Raw genomic sequence first — 24134 nt, 5'->3', positions numbered from 1 at the left:
CAACAAATACAAAGTATCTTAAATGTTTGAGAGAAAGCTATTACAGAAAAAATAACACCTGAGCTTAATGTACTTTTTGTTGTTGGGTCTTTTGGTTGTTGTTTGTTGTTGCAGTACTGGGATTTGAATTCTAGGGCTTCATCATCTGCTAGGCAGCTGCTCTACCACTTCAGCCTTGCCACCAGTCCTGGAGCTAAAGTTCTGAAGGTTACATCGGAACCAATTAGGTGAAAAACACTAAAACTAGAAATTATACTGGGCAGATGCTGGTGGCTCATGCCTATAATGCTAGCTACTCAGGAGGCTGAGATCTGAGGATCGAATTTGAAGCCAGCAAGAGCAGGAAGGTCCATGAGACTCTCATCTCCTATTAACCCAAAAAAAGCCAGAAGTAGAGCTGTGACTCAAGTAGTAAAGTGCTAACAAAAGCAAAACAAAATCAAACCTCAGGGACAGCAGGGACAGCATCCAGCCTTGAGCTCAAACCCCAGGACCTGCACACAACTCAAACACATACAAAAAATAAACTGTATTGGGATGGGGGGAAAAGATGAAAGGAGTGACATAGTTGAAGATGCATTGTACCTATAAACTGATTTGCTGCATGATAAGTCCTTTGTACAACTACTTAAAAAATTTAAAAAAAAAAAAAAAAAAGCCAGGCACCAGTGACTCATGCCTGTAATCCTAGCTACTCAGGAGGCTGAGATCTGAGGATCATGGTTCAAAGCCAGCCTGGGCAAGAATGTCCGTGAGACTCTGATCTCCAAAAAACCACTAAAAAACTGGAAGTGGCACTATGGCTCAAGGTAGAGCGTTCGCCTTAACCTGAAGAGCGCAGGGACAGCACCTAAGCCCAGAGTTCAAGCCCCACAACCGACAAAAATAAAAATTTAAAATTAAAAAAAATTGTAAAGTACAACCTCCAGAACTGTGCTGAGTTCAAGCTCCAGTATCAGCACAAAACCAAACCCCAAATCTCACACACACACACACACACACTCTGTGCACGTACTCACAAAACCTAGAAAAATATAACGCATGATAAATATAATGCATGATTTAGCTTAAGAGGTGTAGGGTGTGTGTGTGTGTGTGTGTGTGTGTGTGTGTGTGTGTGTGTGTGTGTGTGTGTGTGTGTGTGTGTGTGTGTGTGTGTGTGTGTGTGTGTGTGTGTGTGTGTGTGTGTGTGTGTGTGTGTGTGTGTGTGTGTGTGTGTGTGTGTGTGTGTCCTGGGACTTGAACTCCGGGCCTAAGTGCTATCTTTGAGCTTTTTTGTTCAGGTCTAGCACTCTACCACTTGAGCTACAGCTTCACCTCCAACTTTTTGAGTGGTTTATTGGAGATAAGAGTTACACAGACATTCCTGCCCAGGCTGGCACTGAACCACAATCCTCAGATCTGTCTCCTTAGTAGTTAGGACTACAAGGCATGAGCTACCAGCTTAAATTTTTCATAAGTATTTATTAAGATAACAGTTTAAATTAATTTTCAAAGGAAAGGAGATTGGTAGACCTGTCTGTATAGTAGTAATGAATTATTCACTCTTGCACTGACAACAACCATTTGGGATAAAGTTAAGTGCAAGTGGCTTACACCTAGCTATTCAAGAGACTGATTGATATATGAGGATCACAGCTTGAAGTCAGTTTGGGTAGGAAAGTCCAGGAGCTATGGCTCAAAGTGATAGAGCACCAGCCTTGATTTAAAAAAAAAAAATCATACCCACTAGAAATGCCACTTATAAACCTGAACAACTTCATTTTTCATATCTTACTGCTGACTCCTAAAGCCCTTTCAGTGATCCGTTCTTGTTTTCCACTAAGTATGTAAATTTATTAATTTCATATTTTGTGCAGTATAATGTTTTGTATGTTTAAGTGATGCAACTCAACACCTATACAGGCTAAGTTTATGCTCTTCTAAGAGCTACACACCTAGCCTGGAAATGGACATTTTTAATGCTGTTCCATTTAAACAGATTAATTTGGTAATTTACATAAAGTATTTAAAAATTAATTATTCACACTTAGTACATTTCATTCTTTCGTCAAAAGAAGAGGAAGACAATGTAGCGTAGGCTTGAAGCTATATTCCAGTGTGAACCTCAAATCTGATTAATAATTACAAAATGTCAGCTTCAGAAAAGAAACAGTGACACTCAGAGTTAGTCAGCTGAGGGTAACTTTTATAGATGCTAACTTTACTTTGCTTCATTTTGCTGCTTTAAGAAAATACTAGGACTTGAGAATGTTGTTCAAGTGGTAGGAGCACCTGCCTAGCAAGCATGAGACCCTCAGTTTAAACCACAGTACATCCCAAAACAAAATAATTTGTATTCTCAAGACCAAATTAGGAAAGAAAAAAAAAGACCACATTAGGATCTCCAGCACCATAAATAGGAAAATCTGAAATTCTTCCTAAGTATCCAACCTTATTTAGTCTAACATTTTAAAAGATATTCCTTGAAAAAAGGTAAAATTGTGGCTTAGTGGTAGAGTGCTTGCCTAGCAATGAAGCCCTGGGTTCAATTCCTCAGTACCACATAAACAGAACAAGCTAGAAGTCACACTGTGGTTCAAGTGGTAGAGTGCTAGCCTTGAGCAAAAGAAGCTCAGGGACAGTGCCTAGGCTCTGATTTCAAGTCAGGGGCACGGGGCAGGGGCGGGGCCAGGCGGGGGGCGGGGGGGGGGGGGGGCAGAGGGGAAGGTAAAATGTAGAAAGTAACTTATTTAAGGAGAAGAGATTCCTTTTCTAAGCCAGAAATGTCATTCTGGGGGGAAATGATGAAGAATGCTCCAGACCTAAGGTCACTGGCTTGAATTTACTATACAGTATACAGAGGTTTGGGAGGACCAGCATCTCAGTACACTTATTAAACTCCAACACAATGCACTGGCTGAGATATTCTGCTTTAAGTTGAGGAAATCCTGACCTGGGTAGTCAAAAATCTGTACATTAGGGTAAGAAAACCATGCCATAACTGCCCTTATTTTAAGAGCTAATCACCCTTTTCAGTTGTCAAGTATAGTCTAGAAATATAACTAATATGTAATAGTTTCTTCTGGAGATCACCATACCAGCGCAAAAAAAAAAAAAAAAAGGCCAATTATAAAATAAAATACACCCCCCCCCCCCCCACACACACACTTTATACTATTTCCCTGACTCAATTCAAGGTGCTGCTAGAGGTATGGCTAAGGGGTAGAGGGCCTGCCTATTTGCTGAATTCAAAATCAGTACCACTGGCTGAAATGTAGCTCAATGGGAAAACACTTTCTTAGCAAGTACAACATTCTGGATTCAATCCCCACTACCAAAAAAGAAAAGAAAGAAAAACAAAAGACATTCATTTTTGTTGGGTGCTGGTGGCTCAGGCCTGTAATCCTAGCATGCAGGAGACTAAGGTCTGAGGATCACAGTTCAAAGCCAGCCTGGGGCGGAAGTCCATGAGTTTCTTATTTCCAGTTAACTACCAGAAAACCAGAAATGGCACTGTGGCTCAAAGTGGTAGAGTACTAGCTTTGAGCAAAAGAGCTCAGGGATAGGGCCCAGGCCCTGAGTTCAAGCCCCACAATGGGGGGGGGGGGGGGGGGGGAGGGGGGGAAAACACTACCATGCCCCAGAACAAATATTCTCACTTATCAAACTAGTATCATGTGGACTAGAGACATGGCTCCAGTGTTATGGTGCCTGCCTGTAATGTTAAGGACCTTGACTTCAATCCCCAGTACTAACAAAAGAGCAAAAAATACTGCGTAAATAATGGTCTTAGACGGGGGCCAGTAGCTCAGGCCTGTAATCCTAGCTGAGATCTGAGAATCACAGTTCAAAGCCAGCCCAGGCAGGAAAGTCTATAAGACTCTTACCTCCAATTAACCACCAGAAAACCAGAAGTGGCACTGTGGCTCAGGTGGTAGAGCACTAGCCTTTAGCTGAAGAGCTGAGTGACAGCACCCAGGCCCAGAGATTTTAGCTCAAGGCTGGTGCTCTCTACCACTTAAACCACAGTTCAATATTTATAATTTTATTTTTAGTATTAAGGTGTTGTACAGAGGAGTTACCATTTCACAAGTCAAATGAGTACATTTCTTTTTTGGACAATTTCATCTCTTCCTTTGCTCTCCCCCTACTCCCCAAGCTTCCCACTTCTGTCCCTATCCACAATTGCATAGTTTATTTTCCACATAGTGTATACTGAATACAACAGTGTTTAAAAGGAGGGGTGAGGGGGAAGGAGCTAGGAGCAGGTAGTTCATACCTGTAATCCTAGCTACTTAGGAGGCTGAGATCTGAGAATCTTGGTTCAAAACCAGCCTAGGCAGGAAAGTCCATGAGACTTTTATCTCCAATTAACCACCAGAAAAAAAAAAAGCTGACAGTGGAGCTTTGTGGCTCAAGTGGCAGAGTGCTGGTCTTGACCACAAAAGCTCAGAGACAGAACCCAGGCCCTGAGCTCAAGTTCCAGGACCAGGACACTCAGGCACACACCCACAAAGGGAGGAGGGACTATAAAAGAGGCAGTTCCTTTCTCTTTGACCTTCAAATCCCAATATTCCACGTGCACATTAGTTCACCCCTCCAAGTCTGTTAAAGATATAAATTCCTATTTTAAATATTCATAACAGCTGGATATACAGTTCAATGGTACGGAATTTTCCTAACATGTACACAAGACCCTGGGTTTGATCTCCAGCACCACCAATAGATAAATAAAAAATTTTGCTTTAAAGCTAGGTATGTAGTTTAAGTGGTAATACTTGCCTAGCAGCACATAAGGCCCCGGGTTCAATTCCCAGAGAATTTTCATAAAGTAGACATGTTAATACATACCCTTAATCTCAACACTTGAGGAGTATGAGACAAGAAGATCTCAAGTTCAAAACTGGCCTAGACTATAGTGAAACCCTGCCTCAAATGAACAGTAATTTTTTTTTTTGGGTCCGGGTCGTGGGCCTGAACTCTGGGCCTGGGCGCTGTCCCTCAGCTCTTCAGCTCAAGGCTAGCGCTCTACCACTTGAGCCACAGCGCCACTTCCGGCTTTTTTTCTTTTTGCTTATGTGGTGCTGGGGAATCGAACCCAGGGTCTCATGCATGCAAGGCAAGCGCTCTACCACTGAGCCACCTTCCCAGCCCCTGAACAGTAATTTTTATCAATCTGGCCATGATGATATACCTCTATGATCCCAACAACTCAGAAGATGGAGGTAGGAGGATTTTGAGTAAGAGGTCAGCCTAGACTAAAATAGAAGAGCCTGTCTTAAAAAACAGGCAAGGGGGTAGGGAGGGGAGAAGACAAAATAAAAGGGGAAGCTCTGATCAAGAAGCACTGTACACCCAGGCGCCGGTGGCTCACGCCTGTAATCCTAGTTACTCAGGAGGCTAAGATCTGAGAATCATTGTTCAAAGTGAGTGAGATTTATCTCCAATCAATCACCAGAAAACCAAAGTTGAGCTGTGGCTCAAGTGCTTTGAGCTGAGGGACAGCGCCCAGCCCCAGAGTTCAGGCCCCAGGGCCAACAAAAAAAAAAAAAAAAGAAGCACTGCACACACATTAAACTGACACTCCCTTGTACAATTATTTGAAGATAATTTTTAGAAAGAAAATCTACAGGGCTGGGAAGGTGGCTCAGTGGTAGAGCGCTTGCCTTGCATGCCTGAGGCCCTGGGTTCGATTCCTCAGCACCACATAAGCAAAAAGAAAAAAGCCGGAAGTGGCGCTGTGGCTCAAGTGGTAGAGCACTACCCTTGAGCTGAAGAGCTGAGGGACAGCGCCCAGGCCCAGAGTTCAGGCCCCATGACCGGACCCCCCCCCAAAAAAAAAAAAAAAAAAGAAAGAAAATCTACACACAATATCAGTAATTTATGAAGTTGCTGCCTGTGTAAGTCAGTAGTACATTCAAGTTTAGGAGATTATAATCCTAAACATACCACTAGGATCTTCTGCTTTTATTGCCATCTACAAAAGATACATTCTTGTTCTAAAAGCCAACACAAACACTGGCATTTCTAACACAAGACAAAAAAGTATAGCAAAACAAAAACCAAACACAAAAACACTTTTGATCTCTCTGTGTGAATTTCATTTTCCCCATCTTTAAGCCAGAAAAGGGATCAAAGTACCAAGGTTACGAGAGCAATAGTGGAAAGTCTAACAATAAAAGACAATTCATACATCTGCACACCATACAAACAAGCAAAACAAAGTCACAATGCAAAACTTCACTGGTACCATCATCTGGAACCTAAAGATGGAAAATTAGGGACCTACAGTAATCTAAAGTAAAAGCCAGCATTCATGTCTGCACTAATTACTGCTACCATTCGAATGTTTCTCTCAAAACTAGCCACAAGGGCTGGGAAGGTGGCTCAGTGGTAGAGCACTTGCCTTGCATGCATGAGGCCCTGGATTCGATTCCTCAGCACCACATAAGCAAAAAGAAAAAAGCTGGAAGTAGCGTTGTGGCTCAGTGGTAGAGCACTAGCCTTGAGCTGAAGAGCTGAGGGACAGTGCCCAGGCCCAGAGTTCAGGCCCCACAACTGGACCCAAACCCTCCCCCTCCCCCCCCCACAAAAAAAAACTAGCCACAAAATGAGAGGTGTACTCTGCAATATAAGTCAACAGGTTCAGCAGTTAATAAAACTGCCAGAAGGCTGGATGTGGGTGGCTCACATCTGTAATCATAGCTACTCAGGAGACTGAGATCTGAGGATCACTGTTTGAAGCCAGCCTAACTGGCTGAGTGATCTGAGGATCACTGTTTGAAGCGTCCCTAAGACACTTATGTCCAATAAATTACAAAAAAAAAAACGGAAGTGGGGCTGTGACTCAAGTGGTAGACACTAGTCTTCAAACCTCAAGACTGGTAAAAATTAAAAAACAGTAACAAAAAACCTGCCAAAAACCAGAGATTACTAGCTGGAAGACAAATTTAAGCCCAGATTTATTTAATACCTATATAGGTATTTACTAAATTCACTACACTTCCAGAGTTCTACAGGCAAGGTGCAGAAAGTGGAGTAGTTTCATTTGTTTGTGTACATGTGTGTATGTGCATGTGCATGTACTAGTTATCAGAGCTTGAACATAGGGTCTCACATTCTTGTTCTGCTTTCTTACTCAAGGCTGGTGCTCTACCACTTCAATTATGCCTCTAGTCCAACCTTTTGCTGGTTAATTAGATGGAATCTCATGGATTTTTCTGCTCAGGCTGGCTTCGTAGCATGATCCTCAGATCTCAGCCTTTGGAATAGCAAATATTGAAATCATGAGCCACTGGCACACAGGAACATCATTATTCTCTTACCTGAATGAGATGGTCACCAAAACAGAACTGTATGAATTATTTATTTATTCTGGTCAGTCATGGGGCTTGAATTCTGGGCCTGGGTACTATCCCTCAGCTCAATGCTTGCGCTTGAGCCACAGTACCACTGCTGGTTTCCTGGTGGTTGACTGGAGATAAGAGTCTCACAGACTTTGCTGCCAGGGCTGGTTTTGAACCTTGATACTCAGATTTCAGCCTCCTGAGTAGCTAGGATTACAGGCGTGAGCCACCGATGCCCAACTCTGTATGAGAAATTTTCCAAGTGATTTTTGAGAAAGATTATCTGGTAAATGTTTTCCAAAAATGGTCTTAATGGATGGACATGTAAAATAAACCTACATGTAACAGGAGCATACACATAGCAAATGAGTGGTACCTTAGCTGTGATATTTGAAAATTTATCACTACCTCAAAAGCGTCACTTGCAACTTTTGGAAGGAAAAATGGTCAGGAAAGCAAATGAACAGTGATGAAAGTATTTTATTTGATACTGACAGTCTCACAAATTATATAGAAAGTACATGTTTGAATACTTACATTTTAATTAATAGGCAATAATATCTTGTTTTTCTTGTTTAAAAGAATACCATCAATGCAAATAGTTCGTTAATGCACAACTTTAAAATTACCAATAACAGATAATGAAACCATGTCATCTGGATGACAATGGATGGAACTGGAGGACATCATATTGAGCAAGACAAGCTCAAAAAACAAGGTATCTTTCACTCATATATGGAAACCAGACATAAAAGACATACATATTTACGGACATATGTATCAAGCTTGTATACATAATTACATATATATGGATAAACAAGAGAACATAAATCTAACTAAGGGATTGCTTAGGAGAGAAAAGAAAAAAAGTGAATAATTTTGAGATACCCAGCAACTATAAAACACCATAAAGAAGCTCAATGAAAGTTGTTGATCCTTAGGAAGTTGGGGGGGCAGGGAAAGAGAAACAAGCTGGGCTAACAAGATTGAGAATATGGCTGAAGCAGATTGTCTGCATGTACTAAAATGGAACAATACTCTAATTGGTTTAAAAAACAGGGTAGGGAAAGTGATAGAGGAAGTGAGACTGAGTGGAATATATTACAACATACATGAAAATGTCATGAAATCCCCCCATATAACTAATGTATATTAAAAAGGAAGGAAGGGAGGGAGGGTAGGAAAAGAGAAAAAAAGGCTTAGGATGTATTGAGCACTTGTCTAGTAAGTTCAAGACCCTAAATTCAAATCCAAGTACTACCAAAAATATATATTAACTTAAAGATGAGAGCAATCCCAACACAGATGGTTCATTTATAGTTAGTACAATTATAAATACATAACTTTTTTTCTTTCTTGGGATGATCATGGGGCTTGAACTCTGGGGCCTAGGCACTGTCTCTAAGCTCTTCAGCTCAAGGCTAGCATTCTACCACTCAAGCTACAGCATCACTTCTGGTTTTCTACTGGTTTATTGGAAATAAGAGTCTCACACATGGGGGCTGGGAAGGTGGCTCAGTGGTAGAGCGCTTGCGTTGCATGCATGAGGCCCTGGGTTTGATTCCTCAGCACCACATAAGCAAAAAGAAAAAAGCTGGAAGTGGCATTGTGGCTCAAGTGGTAGAGCGCTAGCCTTGAGCTGAAGAGCTGAGGGACAGCACCCAGGCCCAGAGTTCAGGCCCATGACTGGACCCCCCTCCCCCACTCAAAAAAAAAGTCTCACAGACCTTCTTGCCCAGACTGGCTTTGAACCATGATCCTCAGATCTCACTGGTGCCTGGCTTACAACTTTTTTTTTTTTTTTTAATCAGTCCTGGGGCTTAAACTCAGGGCCTGGGCACTGTCCCTGAGCTTTTGGGATCAAGGCTAGTGATCTACCATTTTGTGCCACAGCTCTACATCCAGTTTTCTGGTGATTCATTGGAGGTAAGAGTTCATGGACCTTCTTACCCTGGCTGGCTTCGAATCATGATCCTCAGATCTCAGCTTCCTGAGTAGCCAGAATTACAGGCATGAGCCACCAGTGCCATGCTATAAAGACACAACTTTAAAGTACTAACAAAGACAAGTGACTGCTCTGCCTAAGGGGTTTATGACTTAAGAATACAGAGTAAGGGGCTGGGAAGGTGGCTCAGTGGTAGAGTGCTTGTCTTGCATGCATGAGGCCCTGGGTTCGATTCCTCAGCACCACATAAGCAGAAAAAGCCAGAAGTGGTGCTGTGGCTCAAGTGGTAGAGCACTAGCCTTGAGCTGAAGAGCTGAGGGAGAGTGCCCAGGCCCAGAGTTCAGACTCCACAACACCCCCCCACCCCCGCCAAAAAAAAAAAAAAAAAAAAGAATACAGAGTAAAGATAATTCAACTGTAGAGAGTCTAAATAAATAAGTATCCTGGGTTCAAACCAGAGTATCACAAAATACATACAAAAACATGAAAGCCAGTCAGTGGATTAACTGAGAGAGCAGGACAGAGATGATATAATACAGAAAGAATCCTCCTCCAAACACATCTCCAACACACAATTTTGAGTAATTCCCAAACTGTGATTACAGCATCACTAAGAAGATCTTTAATCTATGTCCACATGTCCATACATGAGTAAACATAAAAATTTTACTGAGTCTGAGTAAGGACTACCATTATCTAGAAGCAAGAGAATACTAGCTAGATTCACCAAGACTAGTAACCACACTCTTCACAATATATAGTGTACCTGAGCAATTGAGGCAATCTACACCGAGAGTGACTTACATAATGATCCATTCCTAACTCAGTACCTCACCCACCCAACAAGACATACCAGAAACAAGTAGTACAAGTTAAAAGTCTCATTAAAAAACAAAAGAACAAAAACAACTTGGCAGCAGAAATAAAGAGATAGCAACAGCAAAATACAGATTACCTCCACCAACAGGGAAGGCAAAAAACTAGTGTTAGGCAAGCTAAGTACTTTATAAATTATCTCCTTATATCCTCACAGTAATCCTGAGATAATAATATTAAATTGTGCTTCTGTTATTCATCTACCCAAGAATTCTCTAAAGTTAGGAGCTACCAAATCTCATTTTACAGATGAAGAAACTGAAGATTAATTAGTAAGTTCCTCAGGGCAGTTTTTACCCCAATTGCAGAGATGAGGAAAACCCAGGGTAGAAAGGTTAACTTTCTTTCAACTCTCAATCAAACGGTAGAGTTCTTTCCCAACATGCTGCTGACTTCATTTCCCAGCTAACAATTTCAGGCTATTCTAAATTCGACTTCAGTTTTTACCCCTTAATTACAATAACTGATTTCTTAGAAATTATATGTAAAATACAAAGAAAAAAAGTTTTCATAAGAACTCTGAGAGTGCAGGGCACCTCTGGTTCACGCCTATAATCCTAGCTACTCAGGAGGCTGAGATCTGATGATGGGCAGCAAAGTCCATGAGTCTCATCTCCAATTAACCACCAGAAAACCGTAAGTGGTTCTGCGTCTCAAAAAGTGGTAGAGTACTAGCCTTGAGCAAAAAGAGCTGAGGGACAGCATCAGTCCCTGAGTTCAACCTCATGATTAACAAAAATATAAATAAACAAATAAACAGAAGACCAAAAGCTACCAAGTTGTGGCATGATGTATCTACTATAACAAAAATGTCACTCTATTGTGAGTTTAAGGGATGAACAATCTGGAGGCCTGTGATACAGAAACAACTGAAATGAAATGTAGCAATAATTCTGGGGTTGCTGAACCAATTTGTATTGGTGCTAGTACTAGGGCTTAACCTGAGCACTGTACCTTCATTTATTTTATTTTATTTTTTTAAGGTTGGTGCTCTACCACTTAAGCCACAGATCTACTTCTGGCTTTTTGGTGGTTAACTGGAGATGAGTCTTACGGACTTTCCTGAATGGGCTGGTGAACCTGAATCCTCAGATCTCAGCCTCCAGAGTTGCTAACAGGTGTGGGCCACTGGCACCTGGCAACAGTGTTTGACTGGTTATAAATTGAACAGCCCCAAATGGTTATTTGATACTTTCTCATTTCATACCACACAATTTTTCATGAAAAGCATTTACTCTTTTGCTTGGGTATTCCCCCGCCCCCACACACACACCTTTTTTAAAGGGACAAGGAAGGTCTCATACAGTGCTTCAGGCCACCATGCTCAGCTTTGCCCATTTTTTAAGGTAGGGTCTCACTATGTACCCCAGGCTGTCTTGGAACTCCTCATCCTTCATCTCCAGCCTCCCAAGTGATGGATTACAAACATGTACATCCATTTTTAACAGGATGGTTTTCTTGAAATTTATAGAACATTAATGAAATAGCTAAATTGAGAAATGCCCATTAGAGTATTAGTCATACTAGAAAAATGCCAATTGTTCACTATTCCAAGTAGACTAAAATGCTTCAGCTAATAAAAATCAGAACAGCCCACAAGACAAGAAAATTTTAAGAAAATAACAGAATGCCAGGTGCTGGTGGCTCATGCCTATAATCCTAGCTGTTCTTAAGGCTGAGATCTAAAAATCCTGGTTTGAAGCCAGCCTGGGCAGAAAAGTCTGAGACTCTTATTTGCAATACACTACTCAGAAAAAGCCAGAAGTGGCATTGTGGCTCAAGTGGTACAGCAAAGTGGTACAGCACTAGCCTTGAGTACAAAGAGGCTCAGGGATAGTCCCTAAGCCCTGAGTTCAAACCCCAGGACTGGCCAAAAAAGAAAATAGAAAGCAGAAGTCAGACATATGGCCATACAAAATTATACAAGATTAACCTAGGGCTGGGAGTATGGCTTAGTGGTAGAGTGCTTGCCTAGCATGCATGAAACTCTGGGTTCAATTCCTCAGTACCACATAAACTGGAAAAAGTTGGAAGTGGTGCCCTGGTTCAAGTGGTAAAGTGCTAGCCTTGAACAAAAGATGCTAAGGGACAGTGCCCAGGCCCTGATTTCAAGCCCCAAGACTGACAAAAAAAGAAAAAGAGTAATCTAGCTCTGGTATTTAACCTTAACATCTTCACTTCAAATAACACTTTCTATGAAAGAAAACATCACCACTAATGTAAAAAAAGACTGCCCTCCATGGCAACTGTTGCTAAGTAATTTTTTTTAAATGTATAAGGCCGAAACACAAAATTTGTAGAAACCAGTGAAATTCCACTCCTAATGCATCTTGTAATACTGTGAAATCTTTTACCTAAACTTTTAAAAACTCAATCCTTGATTTCTCTAATACAAAAGAATATGCTTGGTCAGCAACTATGTCTGTTGAGTTTTATTCTGGAGCACACAATATTTTTATCTATAACGCAATGCAAACATATCCTGCTGCAATGACAGAAGACAATTTTCCTTAATAATCCTATAGGAATTTCTTCATTTGAAAAACCAGCTGGCCTAGATTTCTCTCTATTAAGAAACACTTAAAGAACAGGCATGGGTGGTTCCCACCCCAGCTACCTGGGAGGCAGAGATTGGAATGATTAGAAGGGGAGAACTGATGAGACACTCTCTCCATCCATCCACCCAGTATATGAACATAGTGGTAGACACCTATCATTCAAGCTACTTGGAAAAGCATAAAACAGAAGGATCACAGTTCAGGCTGGGCCAGACAAAAAGCAAGACTCTATCTTAAAAATAACCAGAGCTAATAGAGCTAGAAGTATAGACTTACATTGCCTAAAACTACAATCATTCAGCCAGCTCTAGATATACAATATCTTAATTGCCCATTTAACTTTCAGATAGCCTAAACAGATAAAAAAATTTTTTGATTGGTTGTAGGGCTGGAACTCTGGGTCTGGATGCTATTCCTGAGCAGGGCTGGCTTTGAACCATGATCCTTAGATCACAGCCTCCTGAGTAGCTAGGATTACAAGTGTGAGCCACCAGCGCTTAACAAACAGATAATCTTAAAAGTCCTTCATACTCTAAAATGCCGACTTTTGTCATTTTCCTACTCAGGAAATGAAAATAAAGTCTTATTCCCACCATGCCCTGACTTAAGTTGAATTAGACCACATTTTATGAACCCAATTAATAGGACACAAAGAACAAACACAAAAATATACTTTTCTATGTGAACATGCTTGTCTTGGGTCATGAACTTAAGAGCCTGGTCTCTATCGCTAAGGTCCTTTTTCTTTCTTTCCTTTTTTTTTTGCTCCTGGCTAGAACCCTGCCACTTCATATTTCCACTTCTAGCTTTTTAGTGGTTAACTAGAGATTCTTGGTTCCAGTTAACTTTTCTGCCTGCTCTGGCTTCAAACTGTGATCCTCAGATCTTAGCCTCCTGAGTAGTTAGGATTACAGGCATGAGCCACTGGTACCTGACTAAAACAACCTTTCTTAAAAGCTAGATAACTTCATTCTGTAGGTACAATTACTAAATTTGTCTCAACCTCAAATGATAATGACAGAAAAAAAGATCTCACATCTTTGAACTGGGGAAGAGTGGAAGACATTAGAGAGCAAACAGACAACTATATAACCCATCAATTTACAAAAATGTATGTCCTAAAATATAAAAAATGGCTAAAAAGTTTACAAAAACATACTACTTTAGTGATTAAAAATGTTTTATCTAGGCCCTTCAAACTACATCTAAAGACAGTGAGAAATATTTAAACACCAAGGAAAAAGCATAGGATCCATTCAACACCAATTTTCTGTGAAGTCTTCCAAGACCAAATCACTTTACAGAATAATCTTTGCTGCTTTTGTTCTCTAGAAAATCCCCCAGATTCTGAAATAAAACCAGCAAAAACCAGTTATTAGTTTTCTCTTGTTGTCAAAACAAATGATCATAAACAAAACAACACAAATTTAACATCTCCATTTCTACAGGCCAGAGGGCGGGTTGGTCTTAGCTGGTATCAAGGTGGATTTCTTGCTGGAAACTCGAGGGAAAATATTCTTCCTGCTCATTCAAGCTACTGGTCAAATTTAGCTCCTTATGGTGTAAGACTGAAGTCTTCGTTCCTTTGCCTGACCTTTGCTTCTAGACACTGTGCATTTACAGTTTCCATGGATCCCCCTCCAAGAATAGCAGGTTGGGTGGGGGGTGGGAAGGAAGGCAGGGATGCCACGGGGAAACAAAGGAGGAGGCAACAATGCTTGATAAGAAATGTACTCATTACCTTGCTCATGTAATTGTAACCCCTCAGTACGGTATTTTCACAATTAAAAAAAAAAAAATTAAAAGAATAGAAGGTTGAATCCTTCTCAGGCTTCAAATCTCTTCTGACTTCAGAGAACTTTTTTTTCTTTTGTTTTGTCGGTCATGGGGCTTGAACTCTGGGCCTGGGAGCTGTCCCTGAACTCTTCAGCTCAAGGCTAGTGCTCGACCACTTTAGCTACGTGCTACTTCCGGCCTTTTCGGTTTATGTGGTGCTGAGGAATTGAACCCAGGGCCTCATGCATGCAAGGCAAGCACTCTTACCATTGAGCCACCTTCCCAGCCCCAACTTTTTTTCTATTAGGGCCATATATTATGAGACCCGACACACTCAGAAAATCCAGAATAATCTTTATATTTCAAGATCCTCAACCTTAAAAGTCCCTACAAAGTTCTTTCTGCTTTATAACACTCACATTTCAGAGACCAAGGTATTATTGTCCACATCCCAATTAAGAGCACATTCTGCTTACCACAGTCCATCCTCTGATCTCAAAGAATTACATCTCTTACATATAAAAAATGGATTTATCCTACCCAAAGTTTTCCAAAGCTCTCACCCACTACAATATCAACTCAAAATCCAAAACTCTCATGTAAAACTTCTCAATTCAAAATTCCCAAATATCTTTTTTTTTTTTTTTTTGGCCAGTCGTGGGGCCTGAAGTCTGGCCCTGGGCACTGTTCCTCAGCTCTTCAGCTCAAGGTTAGTATTCTACCACTTGAGCCACAGTGCCACTTCTGGATTTTTCTGCCTACGGCATAATTCCTGTAAAAAAGTTATCTGCTGCCAACATCCTATGATGGGGCTAGCATTGGGTAGCAGTTACAGATATTCTAGTTTAAATGGGGGAAACAGAAGAGGAAACAAGACACAAGGTCCAAAATAATTTTAAAATAAAAATTCATCCCATTTCATAGCCTAAGAAAAATCCTCTGCAGTTTTTAGTTCCACCCGCTTAAGCTCAGTTCCACTTGAGTCACCTTTCTTTTTTTAATGAAAACCAGCACATTCACATGTGAGTAGTTTTCTAAGCTTGCTTATACATAAAATTTGGAGGGTCCAACATAATTACTCTTTCTCTTTCAACTGCACCTAGCATTATCTTTGCTGGCCTGAAACTACCAGGAGTCTAGTGGGCTTTGCATGAATTTCACAGGGGTTCACTCCACAAATAAATCAGGTTGTACCTTCAACATTTTGCTTGAAAAATCTCCTTGGCAAAACATCCAAGTTTACCACTCAAATTCAGCCTTTCAAACAACCACAACATGGAATTCTAAACCTATTTGATACAATGTAATAATGATCCCTTTTCCTGTAACAAGCACTTCACTTTCATCTCAGTCATTAACATTCAAATTCCTACTAGCCATCAGTTCTAGTTCTCTTTTTTGTCCTATCATACGCCCCAAAATTCTAGCCTCTGCCCACTTTCATTCCATTTTCAGGCAACAGTACCAAAATCTACACAAGTACTCTACTGCTGGCATAACAAATTTCTACAAAGGCTTATAATACCACAAATTTATTATCTCACATTTTCTGTAGGTCTTAACTGGTGAGCTTGGTAGATCTCCTGCTTTTAGAAACTTCAACCCAAAAATCAAGGTGTTTGGGAAGCTGTATTCCCTCTTGAAACTCTGGGACAGAATCTACCTCCTAGCTCATTCAAATTGTAGGTCAAGGCCAGGTGCAGGTGGCTCAAGCCTGTAATCTTAGCTATTCAGGAGGCTGAGATTTGGGGGGGGGAGGGGGGGAAGGGGAGGAGGGAGTTTCAAGGCAGTACCCAGGCCCTGAGTTCAAGCCCCATGACTAACCAAAAATAAATAGATAAAATTATAGATCAAATGTCTCAATTTTCTGGCTGTCTGTCAGATATGAGGCTGCCCAGATTCACTTTCATACTTTCCACGTGGCCCTCTCAGAAACCATGGAATCCCCTCATGCTTTGAATCTGATGTCTCCTTTCTACTCATTTGGATAAAGTTTTTTTTTTTTTTTTGGTTACTCATGGGGCTTTAGTTAAAGGCCTGGGCTCTGTCCCTGTGTTTTTTCACTCAAGGATAGTGCTCTACCATTTTGAACCATAGCTTTACTTCCAGTTTTCTAGTGGTTAATTGGAGATAAGAGTCTCACTGACAGCTGGTTGGCTCACCCTGTAATCCTAGCTACTCAGGAGGCTAAGATCTGAGGATTGAGGTTCAAAGCCAGCCAAGGCAGGAAAGTCCATAAGTCTTTCTTTCTTTTTTTTTTGGTCGATTGTGGGGCCTGAACTTTGTGCCTAGGCGCTGTCCCTCAGCTCTTCAGCTCAAGGCTAGTGCCCTACCACTTGAGGCACAACTGCACTCCTGTCTTTTTCTGCTTATGTGGTGCTGAGGAATCAAACCAGGGCCTCATGCATGCAAGGCAAGCACTCTACCACTGAGCCAAGTTCCCAGCCCTCTATGAGATATTTATCTCCAATAAACCACAGTCAACCAGAAGTGGCACTGTGGTTCAAGTGGTAGAGCACTAGCCTTAAGCTGAAGAGCTGAGGGACAATGCCCAGGCCAAGAGTTCAAGCCCCAGGACTGACAAATAAAAAATTAAAAAAAAAGGTCACAGATTTTCCTACCCAGCTGGCTTTGAGCAGGGATCCTCAGATCTCAGTCTCCTGAGTAGCTAGGATTACAAGAGTGAGGTACCAGCTCCTGGCTTACTTAAGTTTTCCACTATTAAAGACTCATAAGCTGGGAGCCAGTAGCTCACGCCTGTAATCCTAGCTACTCAGGAAGCTGAGATCTGAGGATCGCGGTTCAAAGCCAGCCCGGGCAGGAAAGTCCGTGAGACTCTTATCTCCAATAAACCACTAGACCGGAAGTGGCGCTGTGACTTAAGCGGTAGAGCGCTCACCTTGAACTGAAGAATGCAAGGACAGTGCCCAAGCCCAGAGTTCAAACCCCACGAGACCTGCCAAAAAAAAAAAAAAAAAAGCCTACCCAGAAAATCCAGGATAATTTCCCTATTTTTTTTTTTTTTTTGCCAGTCCTGGGGCTTAAACTCAGGGCTTGGGAACTGTCCTTGAGCATCTTTTACTAAGACTAGCACTCTTCCAGTTGAGCCATTGCGCCACTTCTGGCTTTTCTGTGTGTAATACTAAGGAATTGAACCCAAGGTTTCACGCATACAAGGCAAGCAAGCACTCTACCACTAAGCCACATCCCCAGCCCTTTCACATTTTAAGAGTCTTAACTTCAAAGTATCTCCAAAGTTCCTTCTGCCATTTAACATTACTTATAGATTCTAAGATTAAAGCATGGACATCTAGGGTGTGGGGTATGGTGGCATTTTTCCTGTCACATACCCAAACCTATAAGATTTTAAACTAAAAAGAAAAAAAATAGCAAAAACTTGCTTTAGTATTACAGAATTAAAGGAGGGGGAAATGGAGTGGGGGCAGGAAAGGGCAGTTGGCGCTGATGGCTCATGCCTGTAATGCTGGGGCTGGCACTTTGGGTCTACTTCGTATCTTCTGATCTTCTGAGACCAGCCCATTTGATGCAAAGCTAGGGATGGGTGGGAGAGTGTTGAATAAAACCTATTCACTCTGGGCACTGATAGCTCATGCCTATAATCCTAGCTACTCAGATCTGAGGATTGTAGTTATGAACTAGACCAGGCAGGAAAGTCTGTGAGACTCTTACTTCCAATTAACCACCAGAAAACCAAAAATGGAGCTCTTGCTCAAAGTGGTAGGGCATTACCCTTGAGCAAAAGAGCTCAGGATACAGTGCAGGGGCCTGGAGTTCAAGCTCCAGGACCTGGACAGGGACACACACACGCACGCGCGTGCGCATATACATACATACATACATACATACATACATACATACATACATACGCACACACACAGACTTGCGAGCTAAGGAAAATCTTTTTCTTTGAGAACATAAAGGTGTATGTTCAAAGCCTCATCCTTGGAAGAGTAGGTAGGCAACAGAACTAAATGCACACTATTGAAATGTAGCTGCCACTTGTTTCATCCTCAAAAAGTAAGACAATTCCCCCTTAACTCTAAAATTACCTCATGTTCCCCTTGTCTTTTCATAAATGAGGACACAAGTATGGAGGTGGCCATAGGGTAACCTATCTTTGACATTATTATAAAAATCAATCTAAGTAAATAGCAAAACCTTTTCCTTGTTTCTTCGAAGTCACACATCGTCCAATAGCAAATGAAAGCCAAATGCTTGAAAGGCATAGAAGGACAAACCTGTCCTGCTAAGATTTCAGCAGGTGAACTTTTCAAACTGCCAGAGAGAAGAACTAGTATTGGTCACTGGATGTTATCACCAGGCCTATCAAACCAGTTAAACCAAATCATCTGCAATAACTATAAGAAATCATTTCTGAAGCAGTTTGTGTGTACACACACAAGCTGATACTGGAGTTTGAACTCAATGCTGGAGCACTCTCAGCTTTATTTTACTCAAAGCTAGTGTGCTATCTCTAGAGCCATACTCCACTTCCTGCTTTTTGCTGGTCAATTGGAGCTGAGTCTCTCTAAGACTTCCCTACCCTAGGCTGGCTTCAAATCTTCATCCTCACATGGCAGCCTCCTGAGTAGCTAAGATTGCAGGTGTAAGCCACAGGACTAGCTCTGAAGCCAAACCCGACAAACTTTACCTAAAAAACCAGAGAAACCCTAAATATACAGGTTGGCCTTTTTAATAACTGTGACAAGTAAACCTATTGAGCAGGAACCATCAGGCACTGTGGTAAATACCTGATTCAATTACTTTATTTACTCATTACTATATACTTTTGAGCTAAAAGTGATCAGCACCCACATTTTATAGATAGAAAAACTGGGGCTTACAGAATTTTGGTCACACAGCTAAGTAGTAATGGCCCTGACATAGACCCTAGGAAATCTAGTTCTTAACACTTCAAAGGGAAAGAGATCTCCAACTTCAGAAGGGAAAAATTTCCCCTTCCAATTTTTATTTCCATTTCCTTTCTCCATACCCACTTCCTACTGAATTTAACCATTATGAAGAGTCAATCAAGAATTCCCAAATAACCTGTCACCTTTTCAGAACTCTTTCCTCCCCCACAAAAGCGAAAGCCAACAGGCAATCCTGACTCTGCTTCCCCAAAACAAACTACAGGAGCTCCATCCATCCTCTGCTTAACCTAGATAGATCCCAGAACTGTGCCAAAAAAAAAAAAAAACTAACAAGAAACAAAATTCAAAAGTCCTGCTCTTTCAAAAGGTCACCAATATCTGTATACTTCTGAGCCAGCTTTTCATTCTCGATAGCTTTCCCCCCCCTCCCCCGACCCAAACTCCAAACTAGCTTCCAAGCCTTACTCCACCCGCAGCGCCCCACTTCGCGGGTCTCTGCTTTCTCCCCAGCAACCCCGCCCGGGGGTGGAGGTTACCCCTCCACCTCGCACCCAGCCTGCAGGTGGAAAGCTCAGCCCCGCCCAGAGGGACCCGAGGGAGGCCCCCACCTCAGCTGCCTCGCTCGCGGGAGGCATCCTTCCCCCTCGACACCCCCCCCCGAGACCCCACCCCTAAAGCTCCCTTCCCCCTTCGCCGGTCCGCACCTCCCAATGGTCCCCCCCCCACGTCTCCACCTAGTCCAACCTCCCTCCTGCAATAAGCCAGTGTCCGATCGCGGCGTCCCGCCCTCACTTGGGCCTCCGCGCCGCCAGTGCCGGGCTCTTCACCGTCGGGGGTGGCCCCGGCCTCCCGGATGGACTGCAGGGGCCTGGGCTGGGGGGAGGGGGGCTGGGGCGGGCGACAGGCCGCTGGGGAGCCCGCTGAGAGCGTGAGAGGCGGTCGCGGCCCGCCGCCTTATCTCGGCCCACCGCCGCCCCCTAAGGACCTCGCCTAGCGGCCCCCACTGTACCTGTGGTGGAAGCGGCAGCGGCAGCGGCCGCTCTCCCCTCTCTTCACACAGACAATATGGCGGCGGCGGAGGAGGAGACACACGGCTCGGCCGCCAGCCGCAGGGACCAGAGCGAGGCTGCAGCCTCCGCGCTACCGGAAGCGGAAGCTCCCTCATACCAGGAGGCGGGGCGAGTAGACTTCCGGTCCCGCCTCCCCTCAGCGGAACCTACCTGGGCGCGGCCATGCTGGGATGTGCTATCGCCTCCCGGAGGGTTCAGTTACAGACTGGGCGGTAGAGGGAAAGAATTCTCAACGTAAAGCATAATGGTAAGATTTCCAACAATGAACAGCATTTTATTGTGGTACCTGCGGTGATTGACGAGACAGAGGACACGAGGCCTCTACTAGGCGTAGAGTTGGTTTGGCCCAAGGGAAGATGGCGGTGCCTAGGTTTCCCGCACTACGCCCTGCGGGGGCATCTCTCCGAGCCGCGAATTGGCTCGGTTCTGGCAGAGAGGCCACGCGACCGGCAGAGCTGTACAGCGGAGCATTGTGGGAGCTGAAGTCCCTCCTGCTTTGACCCCTCTTCTAGGATTAAGGTTTCAGCAGCACTTTTTCTGTTTTCCGACCAAACTTGAGTTTGGCACGAGTTAAAGAAAGTTGGGCCCCGGGGCGGGGCGTGACGCCGGGGTCCGAGAAATGACAGAGCCCGAGGCCCAGTTCCTCCCCGCACTGGGTCCCTACCTGGAGCTGCCGGTCCTGAGTACCGACAGGGTTTTCCGCCTTTACCATCCGCCTCTACTCCGCACTCTCTTTTCGGGGGTCACCTCCCCCAAATAATCACTGTGCACTTTCTACTGTTCAGACCAGATCATAGACTCCTCTTGGTCAAAATTTTCCCGTGGCTCTCTTGTCCCATTTTTTGCTTGACATTCAAGGTTTTCCAGTTTGGGGTCAGACCCCTCCTTTCTAGTCTACCCTTCTGTCACACTCCTCTAAACTTCTTAATGCTTCCATCCCAAATGCAACAATTAACCTCCCTCCTTTTGCACAGATTGTCACTTCTGTTACTATTAACTTCCTGGATTGGATAACTTGTATCTGTCCATGGGAACTAATTCACTCTGCCAAATCCAGGTACCAACACTCAGCAATCTGAGGTCCACAATCTGACTCCTCCACCAGATTGTGAGCCCCCAGAGGACAGAGCTAGATGTGATAATCACCTTGCCTCCCTGCAGGCCCTGCTAGAAGCTGGCAGATAGATATAGGTGTTGTAAAGATGAATTCAAGTGTTAGCCTCACCTCTGCTAGGGCAGAGGTGTGAGGGCTGAACCAAGGGGTGAGGAGACTGGGTTATTTCTGTACCAGCCATTCCTCCCCGCGATCTCAAAATAACTGCCTGTTCCCTGGATGGGTCTCTGAGACGCCCTTCTCAGCCCTCCTTTCACAGTTTGTCAGCTGACTTATACCTCTGGTCCCAAAGAGACAAGCTCTTCGTTCCCATTTGGGATAGTAGTGAGGTTGGCTGTAGATACATAGTGATAACCTTGGGAAGGTGGAAGTGAGTGACCTTGTCTAGGCCTCATCTCTAGACAGTTTTGTGGTATTTGAATTATCCACATTTCTGAGTATGCTTGAGTATCCATGAACTGGGTGGGTGTCATTCCTCCTCCTTGGTCTCGGTTTCTCCACCTGTGGACTGAAGAAGTTAAATAGGTAATCCCAAAATTTCTGTGAAATGGTTATCCAAGAAATGACTGGCCTTCCGTGTACTTTGTGGACCTTGGACTTTTTTTTTTTTTTTTAATGAGAGTCCTGAGGCTTGAACTCAGGATCAGAGTTCCATCTCTGAGCTTTTTTTGCTCACAGTTAGCACTTTACAACTTGAGCCACAGCTCTACTTACAGCTTTTTGATTAATTGGTGGACTTTCCTGCCTCAGCTGACTCCACAAACTGCAATCCTCAGATCTCAGCAACCTGAGTAGCAAGGATTACAGGTATGAGCCACAGGTGTGTGGCTCTTGGAGCTTCTTTTTCCTTGCTTTTATTCATGCTCATTCCCCTCAGTTATTGATCACTTGCTACATGGCAGACAGTAGGACCTAGGCATATGGTGTGATTGAGACAGAGACCAACTGAAAAGTCTATGAGGCGCTTATATCCAATTGGCCACCAAAAAGCCAGAAATTTAGCTGTAGCTCAAGTGGGAGAGATCCAGCCTTGAGCAAAAACAGCTAAGGGACAGCACTCAGATACTGAGTTCAAGCCCCAATATCAGCAACAAGCTAACAAAACAGAACACCCTACGTGTGTCAGCTTTCTACTGCTGCTTAACAAGTCACTCAAAACAGTGGCTTCAAACCACCATCACTCATTCAATCTGCAGTTTAGACATATCTCAGTCTTAGCCACAACAGCCCTTTCCTGTTCTGCAAGATCTTTCTCTTTCTTTTTTTTTTTTTTTTTTTTTGGTTGGTCATGGGGCTTGAACTCTGGGCCTGGGCGCTGTCCCTCAGCTCTTCAGCTCAAGGAGAGCGCTCTACCACTAGAGCTACAGCAGCACCACTTCCGGTTTTCTGGTGGTTTATTGGAGACTCACGGACTTTTTCCTGCCCAGGCTGGCTTTGAACCGCAATCCTCAGATCTCAGACTCCTGAGTAGCTAGGATTACAGGCATGAGCCACCAGTGCCCAATTCTCTTAAAAGCTCTCTGAGAAATTGCTCCTACATTTACTCTCAGGGGGCAGATCAGTAAGCTAGTCTATCCTGTCCGGCCTCATTCGCTTGACTGGCAATTGAATGGGTGCAATTGGTTTTCCATGTGGCTTCTCCAGTAACGTAGGTCAGGCTTCCTTACATGATGGAGGTGGGGGTGAGGGGTTGGGGGAAAAGCAGGAAGCCTTGAAATTTTGGCTCGGTGGTCTAGGAATGTGGCTTACTGGTAGAGTGCTTGCCTAGCATGCATGAAGCCCTGGGTTTAATTTCTTAGTACCACATAAACAGAAAAAGACCAAGGTAGTACTGTGGCTCAAGTGGTAGAGTGCTAGCTAGACTTGAGCAAAAGAAGCTCAAGGATGTCACGCGCCAGTGGCTCATGCCTATAATCCTAGCTACTCAGGAGGCTGAGATCTGAGGATCAGGGTTCAAAGCCAGCCCAGGCAGGAAAGTCCATGAGACTCTTATCTCTCCAATAAAAGCACTAGGAAATTGGAAGTGGCGCTGTGGCTCAAGTGGTAGAGCGCTCGCCTTGAGCTGAAGAGCACAGGGACAGTGCCCCCAAGCCCAGAGTTCAAGCCCCATGACTGACCAAAAAAAAAAAAAGTTCGGGGACCATGCCCAGGCCCTGAGTTCAAGCCCCATGACTGACAAAACAAACAAAAACCAGCCCATGAGCCCAGCCAGCTCAAATTCAACAAAACTAGAAACAAACTCTCTGTAGATGGTACTATGATTTGAATTCCGGGCCTTGTCCTTGCCAGGAAGATGATCCATGACTTGAGTTATATTCTCAGTTTCCCTCTCTCTTGAAACAGCATCTCAAATTTTTGAGACTGGCTTCAAACTCATCTTTCTGACAGCCGCCTGAATGCTGGGATTATAGGCACATGCCACCACTCCCAGATCTATACTTCAATTCTCAATGAGAAAAACAATCACAGTGCAAAGTCATGTGTACCAGGAAGGATGGAAGTATCATGGCAATATTTGCAAACATTATACTAAATTTAAAAACCACATGTTTTGAGCTGGCTAGATAAATTA

At 43.2% G+C, this 24134-nt stretch overlaps 1 protein-coding gene across 1 annotated transcript in view; it reads right to left on the bottom strand.

The window, feature by feature from the left end:
• The window catches only part of Csnk2a1 (casein kinase 2 alpha 1), a 61453-nt gene extending 40912 nt beyond the window's left edge, over nt 1–20541 (bottom strand). Inside the window, exon 1 of the mRNA XM_042694289.1 lies at nt 20388–20541. The gene's annotated coding sequence lies outside the window, so the exon portion shown is untranslated. The remainder of the gene's footprint in view (nt 1–20387) is intronic.
• Between the last annotated feature and the right edge of the window lie 3593 nt (nt 20542–24134).

This window comes from Dipodomys spectabilis, unplaced genomic scaffold (assembly GCF_019054845.1).
Source record: "Dipodomys spectabilis isolate Male_0828 unplaced genomic scaffold, ASM1905484v1 ptg000175l, whole genome shotgun sequence".
NCBI classification, from domain to species: domain Eukaryota; kingdom Metazoa; phylum Chordata; class Mammalia; order Rodentia; family Heteromyidae; genus Dipodomys; species Dipodomys spectabilis.
This window is presented reverse-complemented; position numbering and strand designations above follow the sequence as displayed.